The 20,284-nt window shown below is 36.2% G+C and overlaps 1 protein-coding gene across 2 annotated transcripts in view; it reads left to right on the top strand.

Moving 5' to 3' along the window:
* Positions 1-20,284, top strand: part of LOC129763408 (probable serine/threonine-protein kinase DDB_G0282963) — a 480,711-nt gene that overhangs the window by 210,480 nt on the left and 249,947 nt on the right. The window lies entirely within an intron of this gene.

Below are 20,284 nucleotides of genomic sequence, written 5' to 3'. Positions count from 1 at the left end.
AGTGTCGTTCGATTCCCGAGCTGTGGAACTAATCATAAATCAACAAACACGTTCCAAAACGTGCGTCACGTCTCGCCGTAATGCCGCCACTATCTCGCTGTTGCTGCTGCTGCTGTTGCTGGTGTCACTGACTGCCGGTTCTATTCCTTGAACTTGCTTCCCTCGATGTCCAGTTTCCCGCCCTGTTGATGATGGTCGTAGTAACAATAAAGTATCTGAATTAGGTGCACGAATGGTCCGCACAAGGGCTGCTAATGTCCAGGGGGGAAACAATTTGAAACTATCAGCGCAACAGTTTGAATGTTTAAAACTGCGAACGTAACAGCGTTAGAACGTTGTAATGACGATCCCGAGGGAATGAGGTGATGAGTCCGGAAAAAAATAGTTACGTTCTTATTATAATTATCTGTCAGTAGATAAACCTGTTCTCGCCAGTGGAATGTTTTCTATTTTTGTAGAGATTCAATTTCAGAGATAGCAAAATTTTCCGCCTCGAAAAAGTTGCATAAGACTTGTTTGTCACACACGGTATAATTAACTTGCTGTAGCTCTCATAGTGTTTTTTTGCACAAAATAATTTTGTTTGAACGCTTTGTCAGCCAAGGCGGCCCAAGCTTAGGCACTAAAGAACGTAGATTCACGTGTTTCACACCGTGTTTTGACGACGCGTTGAAATCTGAATGCTACCGCGAGTGCGCCATTTCTATTTAGATGGTCGACAATATTTGCACAATGGCTCGTCGATCATTGACGGGGCAATGACAATCGAAAGATTTCAACAGCGGTGCTAGCGCGGAACGTTCACGTCGGTTCGACGTTTCACGACGAAAAGACGAGAAAACTTGAATGTATGCGCTACTCGGATGTCGACTGGCGGTGGCCGAACGAAATCCGATCACGGTTTCGGAGAAATGAGAAGAAGAAATAACAAAAAAGGATCATTGCGTGGTCTGATATTTATGACACTGGCTTTCATGTATGTTATGAATCACAGAATTGCAACTATAGTAACTATTAGTCACGTCAATTAAACCTGCAAAAGATGATTTGGTTTTGGTATGATATTGAATATAATGAAAAAGCGTCCGTGTCAATAAGCCGATCGGACAACACAAAAACATTTTGTTCATATAAAAAAATCGTACAAGTCTATGAATTGCTCGACCATTGTTCAACGTTTTAAAACTCGGTTAATATTAACAATACAGGGGCCGCCAGTTCAAACTCATGAAAATTTGTTTGTCAATTTTACACCAACTCCATCTTTTTCTACCCGTGTTTCAGTCGAAAATTGACAAGTTTCGTCATGGAGTCGTATTTGATGTCATTAATCAGAACAGCCAACAGCACTTGATAGGCCTGAACATTCAGTTTAATGTTTCAAACTGGGTTTTTAAATGGCTACGGTAATATTGTGGCATTTTCTCCCTATGGTAATATCCGAAGTGATTAAGAAAATAATTGTGACTTCTGGACTTTTCTGGCTAACCGCTAGCTTCAAACAGTCCATTTGTTGACAGTAGAGGTCTTAATTGAGTGTATTGCACTTAAAAAAATTACAAAAAAATTAGAAAAAAAAATTAAAAATTTTGAGAAAAAGAATAGATGCGCTTAAGAAATAAATTAAATTGCACGTATATTTTTGTTGCTATATCGGCACTATAAACACCATTCACTATTCCAGCGGCCTGGTTTGCATTTTCGCAATTATAAAAGAAAAAGTGTAAAATGTACCGAATTTTCTCTTTGTTGAATGGAACAAACAAAACACAGCAAACGATTTTTTTGAGTGTGAAATGTCGCCTACCAAAATATCTTTACAACGAGCCTAAACTTGAAACTGTATGATCGATATTACGCGAGATATTGATCACTAAGCCAGCTATCGAATAAATAATAAATGAAAGATTAAAAAAATAAATAAATTTCAAAAATATAATTTAAAAAAAAATTAAAAGTAAGGAAGGTTTTTCATGAATCTAAAATCCTGAAAGTTAAAATCCATAAATCCAAAAACCTGTAATCTAAAATTTTTAAAAACTAAAATCCAAAAGTCAAGTCCAGTTTTGAAAAACAAAAAAAAATGCTCAAATTCAAAAAAATAGAATCTCAGATTTAAAAAAATATACCTGAAAAAAGTAAGATTTTCAATTTCTTTCAATTTTCAATCTGATATCCTAAAATTCTTAACTAACAACTAAAATAATCTAGAATTCAAAAATCTTAAATTGATTAATTAAACTCGAAAAACAATTAATTACAAAAAAAACTGGATTTTTCGAGTTACGAAAAAAAATCAGAGTACAAAAATCCAAAAAAGTCAAAAAGAAAAATCGAAAATCGAAAAACAAAAAAAAAATTAAATCGATGATTCTAGAATCCGAAAATTTGAAATCGAATATATTCTAATCGGAAACCTTGAATTTCAAAATTTTAAATCCAGAAGGCTCAAATCCTAAATTAAAAGTGTCTATAATTCCTCCCGAATCAAAATTCAAAAACCTTAAATGATAAAATAAAAATTTATATTCGAAATTAACAAAAAAGAAATAAATCGAAAAATTTAGAAGAGAAAAAAATTAAATCCAACCATCATGGAATCAAAAAAATCTAAAATCAATTAAAAATTCAAATACCCTAATCTTATAATTCAACTAGATCCCAATGTCTATAATCTAACATCCATAATTCTGTGATTTGAAATCTGAAATCCTAGAATCTAAAAATCCAAAAATACAAAAAAAAACTAAAATTTACTAAACTTTGTTAGATGATATGTTTTCAGAAATCAAAAATCCAAAAAGCTGGATTTTATCAGATATTAATTTTTTTTGAAATCTTAATTCCAAAAATTTGTAATATGAAAAAAATATCTAAAAAATATCTTCAAAATGAAAAATATAAAGCGATAAAAATTGTTAAAATACTAAAATATAACAGAAAAAAAACCAAACCGATGTAAGATTTTTCAAAAAATTAAAATCCGAATCTCTAGATCTAATATCCGTAAATCTAAAAGTCTGAAATTTGAAATCTAAATACAAAAATTATAAATCCAAAATTCAAGAAGTCCAAAAATATGAAAAAAAGTTAGGTTTTAAAAAATAGAAAGAAGAAAAATAAAAAAATCTTTAAATTTGAAATATAAAAAAAAATCAAATCCAAAAATATAATTTAAAAACACCAAAATCGATAAAAATTAGATTTTTCAAAAATCTAAGATTCTAATATCTGTTATCTAAAATCCATTTATCCAAAACATTGATATATTAAATCCCTCTATAGCGAAGAATCTAACTTTCAAAAATTAAAAAAGGCTAAAAATACAAAAAATACATACATCTGAAATTCAATTAAATTAAAATCCAAAAAATAAAAACTTTAACAGAAAAATGTTAGTTTTATTCAAAAATCTAAAATCCGAAAACCAAGAACCTGATCTATAAACTCAAATATTTTGAAATCTAAAAAAGAAATTAAAAAAAACAAAATCGATGTTAGATTTTTCAAAAATCCGAATCTCTAAATCTAATATACGTAAATGTAAAAGTCTGAAATCTGGAACCGCAAACCTAACATTCAATCAAGAAGTCCAAAAATATGAAGAAAAAAAATGATTTCGAAGTAATAAAATCAAAAAAATCGCGAAATTAAAAATATAAAAAAAGGAAATTTAGAAATATAATTTGAAACAAACAGCATCGAAAAATGTTAGATTCCAATAATCCAATAATCAAAAAAAAAACGGAGATCTGAAAGTTATCTATGGTGAAGTAAAAATACGAAAAAAGAAAATATCCAATATAAAAACTGATCCCGAAGGAACTCTGGAACTCTGGTTACAATATTTTAGAATCGATAATGCACAGGTTATGCACGTAGCACCTTTGAAACAATTTTTGATACATCAGTTGAGTAAGTCTTCAGGTGAGGGTTAGGAGGCAATTGTCGGCGGCACAACAACATCTCGAAATACCTCGTTCTAAGGGTTGCCTTTCCTCTCCAATTGCCTCCTTTGTGACACCTCTAGTTTCCGCTATTAGTTTTAAAAATTCGCCGACACAAATGATTACATTGTAACGGCTCTTTGCTTCCCGGCGAGTTCAATGTCGATCATTTATATTCATAGTGTCACGCAGGCGGATTAAAACGCACGTAAAACGTTTGTGTCTTCGCTTATCTTTATAGCGAGTGACTATGATGATATCGTATCAGGCCGAAACACAATTTCGTGTAAATCGTCGCTTCAGCATTACCCAAGCCGTTTGAAAATTAACTTGTTTGTGCACGATCAACTGAAACCCGGTGATCATATTGTCAGAATTGTCATCGCCCCTCGAACGATGTATGTTTACATTAAATCGTGGAATCGTACTGAGAACAACATTTCATTTATAATTGATTTAAATATCGCTCTATTTGAAGAACAAGTTTTTAGCAACGCCTAATCAGCAAATTCTACTCATTCCTGGAATATGTTTAAATAATGACCGAGTTGTCCAAGGTTATGGAAGCACAATTACGTTGTAGCTGTTCTGATCCCATAATCACCATTCCGGGAAATAGGAGCGAGCTCCCACTGGTCTGACTATTCTCGTGAAACATTGCAATGTGTGTCTAGACGAGCTTGAGCAATCACAAACGATTTGCTGTCAATCAATCTCGGTAAAGCGCAGAACTCCACACTCTCTCGATGGCGGCTGGTAATTCTGTGAGATTGGTTAATTGGGCATGCGGTACATAATACACACACAGACAGATGAGACCGATGAGAGTGAAAGTCCGCCGATTGAAAAAATTGTGTTCCGTGGAAAGGGTGAAAGCAATCGCAATGCTGTCATGGCACTGGAACTTGGAGATGCACGCCCACTTATGAAGGTAATCGCCATCATAACGTTGATCGCAAGCTCAGAATGGCACCATTGTGGCGCTGGTTTGATATTTATCTAACTACGGGATGTGGCACGTTTCCTCGCACTACCTTACTTGCGTTTGCGCTGCGAACTGTTTGGTCGTCGGCCATCCAAACCCAGAGTTATTTAGCAAATAATTGCTCGTTATGCGGACCATTTTTTGGCATGTGAATCGTTCCACGTGCTCGAACAGCAGGTTATCGAACTGAGAATGTGTGTTAGCCTTTGTTCTAATGGAGTCCTTCGGTGTACACTTGTCCTTCGGCAAGCTTCAAAAAGAAGCCGTCCTATGGAGGCAAGAACTACGATCGATCCACCTAACTGATTGAAATAATCTTGGAACATGGCTTTTCCAGCGATGAGAAGATAACAGACAATGAAGCAACATCATTCATGTACTTGGGCTTGGTCTTTTGGCAGTCTCTGTGCCAAAAACACAAACACACGAATGAATGTGCGGACTAAACCAGACGAAACTGGATGCGAGGCGGTTGACGAACGTCAGAGCTCGTTCCAAGGGAAAACCCGTCCTGGTTTGTTGCTCCCCCTCGTTGTTTTGGGCTCCATCGACCGAGTACAGGTTTGGTCGAAAAACCACGCGATACGAAGAGCACGAAGCTCGAGCGATATTAGAATAAAAGCAAGAAGAGAGCCATAATTGTTGGGCTGCGTTCGCATAAGTGGACTCCTTGCAATTGGTTGCTGCATTCAGAAAGGTGGCGGCTATCTGGTGACTTCCAAGGCCGACAACCTCATTTCGGGTAACTGCAATTATTTTTCTCCAGCACGAACAATGCGAATAGGATGTGATATCAGATTGCATTAATTCGCAAAACATTCCTTTGGTTCATTAATCACCCGCAAGGTGGCTGTATGCTGAGCTGCTGCTGCAGCAGTTATAGAGCATTGCTGGTAATTTTTTCTGTCAAACACTACACATGAGCTTCGGATTCCCTACTACAGACAATCAAGCGTAATCGGATTTGGCGCATCTTCAACGAAACATCTACTGAACGATCATTTGTAATGCCACAACGAGCGGAGTGTAATTTGAATTTGTATGGGAATGAATTGATACGTAACCTGCACGCGAGGGATGCTCACATGAACCCTGAAGTCACGGGTAGGCTAATGCCAGAGGTAGCATCAAGTGACATTTAGGGACGCGTCGATTCTATCGCTATTGTAGGACTTGTGTGAAAGGTTTGCGAGGCAGAGAATTTGCGCAGCAGCGGGATAGATAGATAATGAGTCTATGGGTGGCTTATTCAATGATATGATTTGTAGCTGTAGAGGAAAACAATTTGAAGATTGCAGTATCAGGTTGATCAAAAAGATTTTTCGTTCGATGGATGACGCCAAAAATAGCGACGTTGCTGTTTTATTGTTCCAGTACTTCTTTTTATAAACACGGGCGAAGCTTCATGAAGATCTGTCAACTCAATCGTATATGAGCATATTACTCGTAAATTATTGTTCAAAGATTACGTGTCACGTATTTTTCATACTGGAGAAAAATAATTCAATATCGTAGAGTGAAAAAAAAACTTCTTTTTCAGAAATGTGGACTGTTGGTTCCAAGCCTTTATTTGAGCTCCACCCAAACTCAAAACATATATCAATAATTTCAACTGAATCCAGGCCGCCCGTTAATTGTAAATATTGAACCATTCAATAGCGGTTTGAGTCCCTGATAAACAACACCTACCGCATTCGGGACATCGAAGCTGAATTTGACAACCAGTTTGTATAAAAGAAAGATAATCAAAACGCAAAACAAAAAGTGGTGGATTTTAACAAGTAGGTTCACAAAAGTAAAGAATATAATTGGTGGACGGAAATGTAACGCGCTGATATGAAGATTTCAGGCACGGCTGGTTATCAACGGCTCAAGCTCCATCCTATTCGAAGTACCAGGTTTCATCCGTTTTCGATGAAAAGTTACAATATTCTTGGCCAATATCTTAATTTATAATCAGGAACGACTATAAAAATCGAGCAACAGTGAACGAATTCATTTTTTAAACGGTTTTATTTAGCTTGCTCTGTAATCTGTTTGTATGTTTGTATGTTTGTAACATGTTTGTCTGTAGTGCTGACCCACATTAGTAGAAATGTGATCCCCTTCCTGTTGACCGATTGATTTGAAATGTGGAACACACCTTTATCTATGTAGTCATTATATAACTGCGTATTTCATGATCTTGAAAATCCAAGATGGCGGCCGCAACAAAATGGCGGATCACATATTTTCTCGAAACCTCATCAATATGGGTTTTCCAAAATCCCATCAATATGGGTATCAAATGAAAGGGCTTGACTAGTAGAATACGGTTATTTATGATAAATTTAAATCCAAGATGGCTGCCACTACAAAATGGTGGATTATATATTTTCTCAAAACCTCCTTAATATGGGTATCAAATGAAAGGGCTTGACTAGTAGAATACGGTTATTTATGAAAAATGCAAATACAAGATGGCTGCCACTACAAAATGGTGGACTACATATTATGTCAAAACCTCGTTAATATGTGTATCACACGAAAGTGCTTGACTAGTAGAACACAGTTATTTATGAAAAATGCAAAACTATGATGGCTGCCACTATCAAAGGGCGGACTGCATATTTTCTCAAAACCCGATTAATATGGATATCAGATGACAGGGCTTGAATAGTAGGTCACGGTAGATCATGAAAAATCAAAATCCAAGATGGTCGCAATCACAAAATTTTATGAAACGGTTTTATTTAGTTTGAACTGTTCGTATGTTTGTTTGTATGTCTGTAGGGTTGTCCCACTTTAATAGAAATTTGACCAATAGAAACTGACAGAATTTATAAAATACCTTTATCTCTACTGTCATTTTAAAACTGCTTATCTTGAAAAATCTAATTTGGCCGCCGCTACAAAATAGCTGATTTCATATCATCTAAAAAAAAAAGTTGATTGAGATATGTGTATCAAACAAACCAACTTGGAGAACACACTGTGTATTTTCTGCAATCCACTCAATATCGGTATCAAATGACATTTTTTGACTGATAGAATACAGTACAATGGTTTTATTGTAGAGAAATATTCTAATGAAACAAATGATGTGCTAAAAACTAGAAAATAAAATAAGTAAGAAAAAAATGTTTAACTTAAAAGGTTTAATTGTGATTAAACATAATAATGTACAAAAAGCTTGAAAATAATTAGGCAAGTAGCAGTTAGCAGTTATCACACCTCTCCTTCATTAGTCTAGGGCATTGATAAGACTAAAATAAAATCTTAAACTTAAAAAAAAACTTAAAAAGTTTTTTTTGCCTATTTTATTTATAAACTACAAAAAAGAATTGGAGAAAAAATAGCACTCAGAGTACAGTTGAAAATCACACGGTTTGTTGTCTGTCTGTCTTTCTTTCTGATCAGCGTGAAAATTTGTATGTAGGGGTTTTTGGGGCCGGGGATGGTTCTTATGATAGTTCGAGACAATGGACTCCCCTACTCTCTAAGTTGGGCTGCCATACACATGAAACACACATTTCTACGTAACTCGAGAACTTATCAAGCAAATGGGGTCAAATTTAGCATGTGGAGGTTTTAAGGGGCATTGAATGTTTCTATGGTGGCTCGACACTCCTCCCCCCTCTCTGAGGGAACTAATCAAGCAAATGTAATCAAATTGTAGAGGTTTTAGGGGGTAAGAAATTGTGGTTCAACACTTCTTCCCTCTCTCTAAGGAAACGTTTGGATAACTCTGAAGGAAAATGGAAAAATTCGGAAAATTGAATTCCCATATGTTCTTACCTAGTTGGTAGCTCCGTTCGATGACGTTCGGTTAACTGGATAGTATATCCGCGACATAGAAGGTCGTCTCCGTCTAGCGGATTTTATTGATATGTGAGGAAGAAGTAAACAAACCGTGTACCTTTCATGTACTTTGAGTGCTATTTTTTCTCCATTTCTTTTGTAGATTATAAAAAACGTCGTGACAAGCGTTGTTAGTCCATTTAATGTTTGCGCTAACGAAATTGATTTTTGTTCGAAAGTAGGAATTGATTTTCAGGTGAAAAAACGTCCTCCAATATCTTATAACTATATAAATTAAAACGGATCGCCAAATGTGTAAATAACGCGTAAGAAAACGTGAATGTTTGAAGATGTTAATAACAAAAAAACCGTTTTTGGCGGGACGAAGTTATCCGGGTCAGCTAGTGTACTATATTTACACTGTCCAATGGTTACAGTATACAGATTATGAGCCGTTGAAGCATCTTAGAGCGATTCAGCGTGTGGAACGATTTCGCTTTTGAAGTTTGTGTAAAGCAAAACCGTTGTTTGTGACATCAGTATTAGAAGTCGCGAATTGCATATTTTTATCCAATAAGTTATAAACGGATGGGGTCAATTTGCAATATCTCTTCTCTCCACAGTGTACAAACGAACGAACGCTACATTTACATTTCTAGCGAGCGATTCACGCGCGTCTCATTCGCAGTGGTATATTAAAATCATACCTCACAGCCACACTCATTCCTCGATATAGATAGTAAGGGTAGATAAGAACAGAACTGAGAGTGTGCTTCCAATCGTTGACGAATTAGGGAATCGTAATGTATAACATATCAAACAATTATTAGAGAATTTCCAATTCGATGTTTTCTGAATTGGTACCCTTACTGAAAAAAGTATTCCCGTGTCAAAACTAGTTTCATATAATTAGAATCTTTTATTGTGAAATAATAGAAAATGCTATTGCTACGGAATACCACGACTTTGTTTCTGACAACGCATGAAAATTCACAAACATTATTTACATTATATGAAATTGGTTATATCTCAAGAAAGTTTAGTACTAGGATAAAACGTTATACATAGTGTTTCATGTGAAATCATATGTGGATTCATTTTTTTATATAACTTTTCGTAAATATTGAATATAAAATATTGAAATTTTATAATTTAAAAAAAAATCATGCCTCTGAAGTGTCCGACACTGCACCACTTTATGTCAATTGAAAGGGTTTTTCTAATAAAAATATATTTAAAAATATCGAATGGGGAGCTTTTTAAGCTACAAAAGTTTTAAACAATCAATTATATTTTTGAGTAATATTCTTTAATAGTGTTTCAATAGTGATTAGAATATTATTTTTCCTACTGCCACCTTATGTACAAGATATAAAAATATTTGGAAAGGGTCTGGTCAAACTCCACAGTTTTTCGGCTGATTTGCTATGGAGCAAATCTACACCATTTGAAGGTTATTTTGGGAAAAGGTATTACAAGCGCGTTGGGGATGTAATTTTGCTAAGAGATACTGGAAACTACTTGGATACTGACAAAGTTCAGTATATCAGTGTCGTTCTAAACAGCAAGCAATCAACAGTATATGTTAACACTAAGTGCTACTTTGCCAATTTGTCCAAATTGGCTTTTTATTGCTTTGCGAAACGCTGGCACCCATGGAAGCATTTATTCATCGGGCTTTGTTTTTTTATCCCATCTGTTTTATTTTTATTATAAGGCTCATCTAGCAATTCAGATGTAACAGAGCCGAATTTATCGTGTACATTTTTCTCATGTGTGATCGAGTTGAAAGAGGAAGTGATTTCCATAGATATAACACTAGAAACGTGAATGAATTAAGAACACTTAATTTCTTGTCATGTGCTTCACAAAATCCGTTGTACTTCAAAGGAATAAATGTTTTCAATTCGATGCCAAGACATATTAAATGCCCAACAACACTTACAGAATTTAAGAGGCACTGTATTTCACACGTGAAAACTTATTAACAGTCGAACGATTTTTATTTTATTTTATGACGAAGATTTTTATTGACGAAGATTTTATTTTTTTTATTATCCGTTTCTACGAACGGATAATTAATGTGGACAATTTTTGGTAGTTTGTTTTCAATGTTTTCAAATAACCTGACGAAGTTTTTTGAACGGATCATATTATGTAGACTATTTAATTTTTTTAAATTATCTTTTTTTTAATTTGTATTGATCTCTATTATGTCTGTCATGATCTGGTGATGATGGACTATTTTTATTTTTATTTTGTTGTTTTTATAGTTGTATTAGTTGAAAAACAATAAAAGTAGTCTACAAAAGTTCGAGCGTCGCGCGCGTCTTCTTCTTCTTCAATGGCACTAACGTTCCTAGAGGAACTTCGCCGTCTCAGCGTAGTATTACTTGCGTCATTTTTTATTAGTACTTAGTTGAGATTTCTATGCCAAATAACACGCCTTGAATGCATTTTGAATGGCAAGCTCTAGAATACGCGTGATCACAGTGCAAGTCGCGCGCGCGTGCCACAGATATAAAGGATATTAAATTGAAAGATTTTTAAGTGCCAGTCTAGGAAATTTTAGTAAAGGAAATTTTCTCGATTTCTCTGAATGAGGATATTCATTGTCAATCCAAAACAAGGCTGGCGGTTGGACTTGTGCTCTGGTGGACCCTTTGGCTGCAAGGGTCTCGTAGGGACCGTATCGGCTCTGTGACGGACATGACTGAGTATAGGCTTGTCTTTGGAAATTGCAATTTTTTTTAACTTATATCTGTGAATAAAATCAGTGCATTTTTTTTTTGTGTTTGCTAAACTGATTTCAATGTTGAGAAAAAATAAATAAATTATCTTTCAGATAACTCGTCTTGCTCAAACCTCTGTAGGGGAAGGAGGCGGGACCATCATCATCATCATCATCATGTTGTATATTACACAGTAGCCATTAAGGCGTAAGAGTTTTCCTATCTCATCGATACACATTTTTTTTTATCTATTACAGATTAGCCGTGTAGGCGTTAGAGTATTCCTATTTTAACGATACACAACTCATGTCGCATTTTTCGGCGTAAGAATATTCCTATTGTTCGAATGTTCACAGTTGGACACAGCGGGATTGTTGATAGGAGGCTTCCATTGTTGTGTTTATAAATAGCACCAATTACCGATGCAGGAGATCGTTAAGAAGAACTTCAATTGTATTTTTGAAAACTCGTGTTTCCCAAAATAGGAATGCAATTATTTACAAGTCAATATACTGGTTTTCGAAATAATCGGCCAAATGTTTTACAAAAAAGTGTCATTCAATGTTTTTTCCTAAAATTAAACCAGACCAAAGAGTAGAACATTTTATTCTATCCGGGTAATATGGATATATAGTGGGGGTAATATGGACATATTGTGGGAATATATACAGGTATGTGAAACGCACAAATTTATCGCTCATGAGAGGAATAGAGGAATTATTCAACCAAGATCTGAACTCATCACGAATGTCTGTTAAACGATGAAAAAATCGAATTAATCCGCGTAGGAGTGATATTATGCTTTTCATGAGTATACACGGATATACCCTCAACTATTTTGCTTTTAATTCCAATCAGCTTCTAGGAGCCCACCTTCGGCGATTTCATTTCTTTTTATAGACGCAGAGCATTTCTTAGGAATAGAATAAACAGACCTCACAAAGTCCATCTCACTCCAACTGGTAATTGTTCGTTTCACCCCATCAGTACAATTATTTCAATAATTTAAATTTTCAAATCACAAATAAATTTACTTTTCCGTACATGCCTAATATCGCTTCTCTGTTAATTCACAAACCGAAATATAACCATCAGCGAATTGAATTTTGAATTTAAACCACCTAAATGCCTAATATCAAAGCCGCAAAAATTACACCCACATGCGGAATCGTGTTTGATTTTCTTTTTTTTCCTTTTTCCGCGTTTAATCAGTATTCGTTGTCATAGGGTGGTTTAAATATTATAAAAAAGCATGTAGTAGGGGTTCTCATTGACAGAAATTTGAAATTCATAATGTAAATATACAAATCAACAACCTGTCCATCTTATCCCCACTGTCCGTCTTACCCGCACCTCCCCCACTAAGAGTTGATTCTTAAGTTTCTATATTATTTGTTCTCGCCGGCAATAATTTCGTAGTCCTACATCAACAATGCGATCGTGGCTTCGACTCCACCGATTTTTAGTATTATAATTCGTTTGCCTGAATGCCATAAGCTCGAAACACATTTACCCGAATGTAACAGAAAACAATTTATTGTGATTGCGATTTGGAAATTTATGTGACCGAATAAAAAAATGTGGAAGATTTCGCTTTTTCTTTGTTAGAAATAAGTGTAATCAAACCTAGAATACTTCCTTTTTTCCATACTGTCCTTAAAACTTAAGGGGGACCCCTGTCTGGAAGGCCGGAAAATAATTAATTTTCGTGGATTCTTTTTCGGATTTTTAGAAATAAAGTGAAGTGTTCGGGTATTTTGGTTATTGTTTAAGGTATATTTGAAGATGCATTTTCCATTTTTCGAGTGTACGAATTATGATTATTACGCTGTTGACAGCTGGACGCGTAGATGCTGTCTGAAAATAGGTACCTTACTGGTGGTATCGGTTCTGAAGCAACGGGTGGTCGCAGAATTAATTCCAATAAATGTTTTGAGACTTTAGGACAATACCCAAAGCATTACAAAGGGGCGTTTGAAAATTCTAAAAATTGCCAAAATTACAGCCATTTTTGTAAAAATGAGTTATTTTTAATGAAAAATCGCTGTTCAGAGGCTAATAAAAAATCGAAAAAATGAAATATCGAAAAACGGCTACGTAACGCTTTAGATAATTCATTTTTACGTGCTGATAAAAATTTCAAAACGCGTTAGAAACTCGTACAGCAGTACCATATCCTTTGAGCTGATTTCATAATTATGGCTATAACTTCCAAACTAAATTAAATATCGAAAAATCCTTTTAGAACAACATTTCTGAGGGCATAAGCTTCCCAAAAATGCAAAAAACTAAATTTCGATTTTTTATCGATTTTCCAGACCGGGGTCCCCCCTTAAGAAGTCATTTATACATTAATTATATCTTTGAAATTTTGCTTCGTCAATTTAGCAGAAGATTTGGTCAGTAAATATTTCGTTTGGATTCATGTCACATTTGGGAAGATATGTCAGCATCTTGCTAATCTCACTCTCGTATAACTTCTTTTTCCAGTTGCTTAACGTTGTTCCAATTTAAGAAGTTTTATTAGTCGGATATTAGAGTATAATAAAATGAGTCCCGTCAGTCTGCAGGCTGTGCGGATTTCTTCGAATCGAAATTATTTTAAGAATTTTTCAAAGTATTATCTGTCTTCAAGAATATATGTTGGTCCTGAACAAGTGGCCACATTTTATCAAACGTATTTTAATATCTTATTCTATAATTCTATGAAGAGCGCTAAAAGTTGATAACTACTTCCTGTTAGCAAGACAAATGTGGTCATATTAATAACTTCGGAAATAAATATAGAAATAACTTCATCCAAATATTTTTTATCGTGATGTATACCATTAAAAAAATAAACTATTCAACGGCAATATCAGATTTGATGTCTCGTAACAGGTGATCGGGACATTCTATTGTAAATGTGAGTTGCGAGCGCCGAATCTTGCCAATTTTGGCCGGAAATGAAAACACGCAGAGCAAAAGTGTGTACCTACGTAGATTTATGTGTTTCCATCCGCAACGAGCTCATAGTCACCAGCTTAAATCGGTCGTTCCGCCACTGAAAGTCGTTTAATGATTGCTCGCACAAAACAGGAAGGCGATTTAATAATCCAATGTGTAGCAGTGACTATCGATGTGAAAAGATTATAAACGGCAGACCACCACGCGGCAGAAAATTGGACGCGATGCAGGTAAATAATAATAAATAAAACACCTGCACCAGTGTTACCAGTCCTATGGTCGGTAGGCGGCGACGGTGGAGCAGCCACCGCGCGCACAGTCAGCGTGAATAAACCTTCGACCTTGGCCGTGAAGTGCCGCTGAGCACGGTAGCGCGCCGCGACGTCAGCTAATGTCAACCTCATCAACACGCTCACAAACCTACTCCGGTCTAGTCGAGTCGCCGAGACGCCTTTGGACGCGATTCTATGGGCCGCGTTCATTGCTCGGTCGATCTGAGAGTCTGCCGTAGGACCGAGCGAGTCGAGAGAACCTTACCGATATGGCAGGGGTGTTCCTAGCGAAATTCAGGAGACCCTCTGACGCTTACATAACTGCCAGCGGGGAACTCCGGCTTGGCCTCTGCGGTTGTATTCAATCATTGGTAGCTAAGAAGGCGCCCACACTGTAGCTAACCGCATTAGCTGTGGAAGGTTAGATTTAGCAGTACGTTTGGTGTGATAGGGTGGGGCTACAGTATGCTCCCTGCATTTGTTTAAATTATCGGAATTGACGTTTTCAAGCATGTACTTGGACCTATACTTGGACCTGTACCTACAAGTGTAAGTGGAATTCTAATTATATTTAACGGTTTATTTTTTTTTTGCGATCCACTCACAGTCCTTCGTCAGTTCTTATTTTCGTTTTTCAAATGCTTCTTGTTTTTGGGGTCGAGACATTCGTTCCAAGTTCAAGGAACTGGCCCTACATCCACACACACACACTAGCCTAGAAGGTATAATTTATGTCGTTTTCTCCAACGGGGATAAAACTTTGAAGGCGCCCGGCGTTGATCGTATAACTCGGCGAAAGGGCGACGCTCCTTTTGGCAGAACTGAAAAGGCCACACGGTGCAGGCAAATAAATGAACCCACCTCACCACACTACACTGATAACTCCCCCTAGTGAAGGGAAGCTCAATGAATAGTAATCCTGACTCAGGGGGTGATTATTAATCACACCTTTATGATGCCCTTCCTCGTGGTACGAACGGGCAGCTCGGCAATGTCGCAAATGACGTAGCAGGAAATATGATGCGATGGGCAAAACGGGGCGATTTGTGCTCTCAGCGGTTTGTTTTCTCTACAGTGCGTGTGGAAACAAATTTCCCTTTTCCCATTTTACTTGTTTTGCTGGGGCTGTTGACCGTAACATGGTGTTTTCTTCGCAGATATCAGTCATTTGTTTGTTGTTCTCTATGGTTACGTTATAAGCGACGTCAGAACTTACCACATAAATCGTGGAAGAGTTTTAGGACCCACAGGATGGTTATCAATCAATATCCAGGTCAAAATTTTGAGATTTGAAATTAAATAAGACACATTTTGTGTCTGTTCCTAATTCAATGCAATGTACCTTCTTCTTCTTCTTCTTCTTCTTCTTTTTCTTCTTCGATAATCACTATGACTGCTGAAGCTTTTCTTCGAGCTGATCGGCCCTTTATCGGAGTAGCCTGATGACGATGATCTGCTAATCGTAGCCTCGTATCATCTCTGTTAGAAATATAATCGCTTGCTGCAGGTTCAATTGTTGATGAGAAGGTAATTGAACAATTCAATACTTTTGAGCAGTCTTCCGAAAAACACTTACACATGTCCACGCGATGTGAAAATTCCATGATTTTGTTTGAATTCGCACATGATTTTCGCTAGTGTTGAATGTGTATCCCAAACACGAACATTGATACACAAACATAAACATGTGAAAACAAACACGATGTTTATAATTCGAGAACATCATGTACAAACATATCACCCGATGTCCCAGTATTCATTGCTTTCATTTCGTTTCTTTTCATACACGGAAAGAAATTATTCATTCCAAAACATTTCTTCGTAGAATACTTTTTCACAGAAACGAACTTGAAATTTAGTTCGCATCACAATAATTGCACGAACTAAGAGGCTATGAGTTCATGCACATTTTGCAAGTCTGATTGAATAATCCTTGGTTTCGTGCAAAGAAAAAATTCTCTGAATAGAAAGAAGCTTTCTATGAGACTTTTTTTTGCGTGCATGTTGGCAATTGTAGTCTGGGGAGCCGACTGCACAACGGGTGACGTCGTGCAAATGCTGCCCAAAAAAATAAATACCCAAAAAATTAGTTTTAGATGCAACCTTCAGCGGCACACAGCAAAACCAGCAGGGAAATTTCAGCGGCTAAAACACACCATTAATTTCTCGATGTTATCACAAACTGAAAGAAGGAAAAAACTAAAAGCTACACTTACACTGCACTACATATGCTATGTGTGCATGCGATTGCATCATCCTTTCTTCTCCTCTTCTTCGCTCGTTTTATAGATCGGGTCGCGTTCGTCGCGAACAAGCAGTATTGGCCATTTGTATTCGAAGATCCAGCCAAAATTGTTGCTCTCGTGGTCGAGTGGTTAGCGTCACGCCTAACATGTCACTACTGAATAATTCTGGTACCTTATATTCGATTAAAATTATAGAAATACTGTAATCAAACATTGTTGTGGGTAACTAAACATCTCCGCCACGCTCTATTCAATTTTAGTACTTGTTCAAATAGCTAATAATAGCGAATGTTACATGATTCAATATATAAATTGATGCGTGCACTAAATAATGATATAAAATGTGAAAAACTCTGATATCAATCGATGTTTATTTTGTTCAGAACAGAAAAAGAGGTTTATTTTATTTGCCCAATATTTTAGACGAAGCACCCATTGTCATAATAGGAAAGCATTTTTTCCATGTCAACATACCAACACACCACGCGTTGAGTGGTGGTGGTGTGGTGTTCGATTCGCTTCTTCTACTCTACGCACTGTCGGTGCTTGAGGTGAAGATGCAAGAGAAACTGTACACCATGTTCGAACATCATGTGAAACATTGGGATTAAACATCGTATGTCCAAACATACCACGAATACAAACATGTCACATTTTCTAACATAGGTACGAAGAAATCATGTTTGTACTCAAACACAAAACTGTGAACAGCAGCGTGGACATGTTCATCCCGGACGCAGTGTTTTTTGTGAAACATGGAAGACTGCTTTTGAGACCGCTGTAGAGTTATTTCGGGGAGAATGGTCGTTACTCAAAAGCTATTGAGATTGTGAAATAATTCTACCATTTTTTTTCTAGTGAACATTAAATGTTTATAGAGCAATTTCCCCCCGTATCAGCCGGCCACTGATCCGACGATGAAATATAGGAAAATGCATACTGCAGCTGGATACTACGGTGGAGGTTCGGACACTTCACTAACACTGTTTTCTTTAAAAAATAGTTATATCTCGAGAACGGTTAGTCCTAGGATAAAACGTTATGTACAGATATTCATGTAGAATCGCATGTTGATTCCAGTTACCTTTCTTAATAATCATGATTTAACAGAGTATTGAAATTTCATAAATTTTTAAAATTCATATCTCCATTTTAACACGGCTCTACTGTATGTCGAACTTCGTTAAATTGGAAGGATTTTATAATGAAAAAAATCAAAGAGGGAGTCTTTTGAGATATAAAAGATTTCAATATGAAATTCAATTTTTGAGTAAGTTTGTTAACAGTATATTTCAAATGTATTTTTTTATAAATAGTTCATTAATTTTCCAACAACTTTGTTAAACATCGTATTTTAATCAGACATCTGAATTTTGAGTTACGATTTTTTGAAAGAAAGATCAATGGTTTTGAACACACCCTTCCAAAAAATGAGTCGTAATTTAAATTGTTCATCTATATATAATATATATAAATGGATTTCTATCTGTCTGATTCTTATGGACTCGGAAACTACTGAACCGATCAACATGAAAATTGGTATGTAGGGGTTTTTGGGGTCGGGGAAGGTTTTCGTGATAGTTTGAGACCCTTCCCCCCTCTCTAAGGAGGGAATGCCATAAAATTAAACACACATTTCTACATTACTCGGGTATTAATCAAGCAAATGAAACTAAATTTGGCATATGGAGGTATTAGGGTGCAATAAATGTATCTATGGTGGTTAGACTCTCCTTTCCCCTCCGGTAACGGAAATTTCCGGTAACAAAATTGATCTTCGTGGAAATGAATTTGATTGTGATAATACGCACTCCTATATCTTCTTCTATCTATACCAATAAAAAAGTATCGCCGGATGTGTTGATAAGAGCAGAACTCGAGGAAGGAATTGTCCGATTTAGTGCTGTCATTATTCTATCATATTTTCTGTATAAAACATGTTATTTGCAAGTGGTTGGAAAATCTTGAACGAGAATTGTGTCTGAAAATAATCTGATATTATAATGATGAGTTTTGTTAGAAATACTAGGAATTTTGTACTAAAATGTAAATTCAACGGGGTCGATTAGAAGATCAATCAATTACCAGTTCTGCGATTGGACCCATGAAATTGCCCATAGTAAGAAAAGGTGAATGTTTGAAGGTATTGATTTTGAATCAAATTTTGGGCGGGACGAAGTTTGCCGGGTCAGCTAGTATGATAATAAAAATAGTAATTTTAGGTAGCTTCCATCGTATGTGCCAAGTTCCAGCAAAGTCGAAGAGAGTCGTGTAAAAATTTGCTTTTTTTTGCCTGATTTTGGGTGTAATTGCTCTATATTAAATACATTTTATGAAAATTAGCATGGAGCATCTGCAGAAACAACCTCCTTCCTCTTTTCAAGCAGTTTACAGATTTCCTGCCTGGAGAAAACCACTTATTTTGAGGCTATAGTGCTCACTTGGCAAACCATTTTGGATTTATTCAGGTTAGCTGGTCTGCAAGGGTTAGCTGTATTGACCCGAACAGGTGGTAATTTAAAGGAGCTATGTCTGGTGAATACGACTGGTGGAGTAGGACTTCTCAGTGCTGTCCTTCCAAGTCGTTTTTAACAACAGAAGCAACATGAGGTTTGGCGCTGTCATGTTGTAAAATTAATTTGTTGATTGTGTTCATACATTCTGGCTGGATTTCTTGAATAGCTCGTTTCAATTGCATAAGTTGTAATCTGTAGACGTTCACCTGTTTTGAGCAACTCATAATGCACCACACTCTTCTGATTCCTCCAGATATAACAACATAACCTTGCCACATGCGATGGAATTGGTTCCCATACGGCTTCACGCATGCTTTTTGCATTTCGGATTCGTGTAACTAGTAGTGAATCCATTTTTGAATGCTGCCCCGACTAAAATTGCATCATTTTCAAATTCTTATTTGGTGTATTACTCGTAACTTTGGTAATTGAACCTTGATTTGAACTTAATTGTGTTGTGCTTTGATAATTTGAACAACTTGAACTAACTTGCTAGGCAAGAATCCCGAGTATATTTTTTATTGTTAGGCTCATCTAGCAATTCAGCTGTAACAGAGCCGAATTTATCGTGTACATTTTTCTCATGTTGTATATTACACAGTAGCCATTTAGGCGTACGAGTTTTCCTATCTCATCGATACATATTTTTATCTATTACACATTAGCCGTTTGGGCGTTAGAGTATTCCTATTCTATCGATGCACAACACATGTCGCATATTCCCATTGTTCGAATGTTCACAGTTGGACACAGCGGGACTGTTGATATGAGGCTTCCATTGTTGTGTTTACAAATAGCACCAATTACCGATGCAGCAGATTGATTGTATGTGGAGTGAGAGGCTGGGATCACCATCACAT

Source organism: Toxorhynchites rutilus, chromosome 1 (assembly GCF_029784135.1).
Source record: "Toxorhynchites rutilus septentrionalis strain SRP chromosome 1, ASM2978413v1, whole genome shotgun sequence".
NCBI classification, from domain to species: Eukaryota; Metazoa; Arthropoda; class Insecta; order Diptera; family Culicidae; genus Toxorhynchites; species Toxorhynchites rutilus.
Note: the sequence above shows the minus strand (reverse complement) of the source record. Positions and strands in the feature narration are given on the sequence as shown.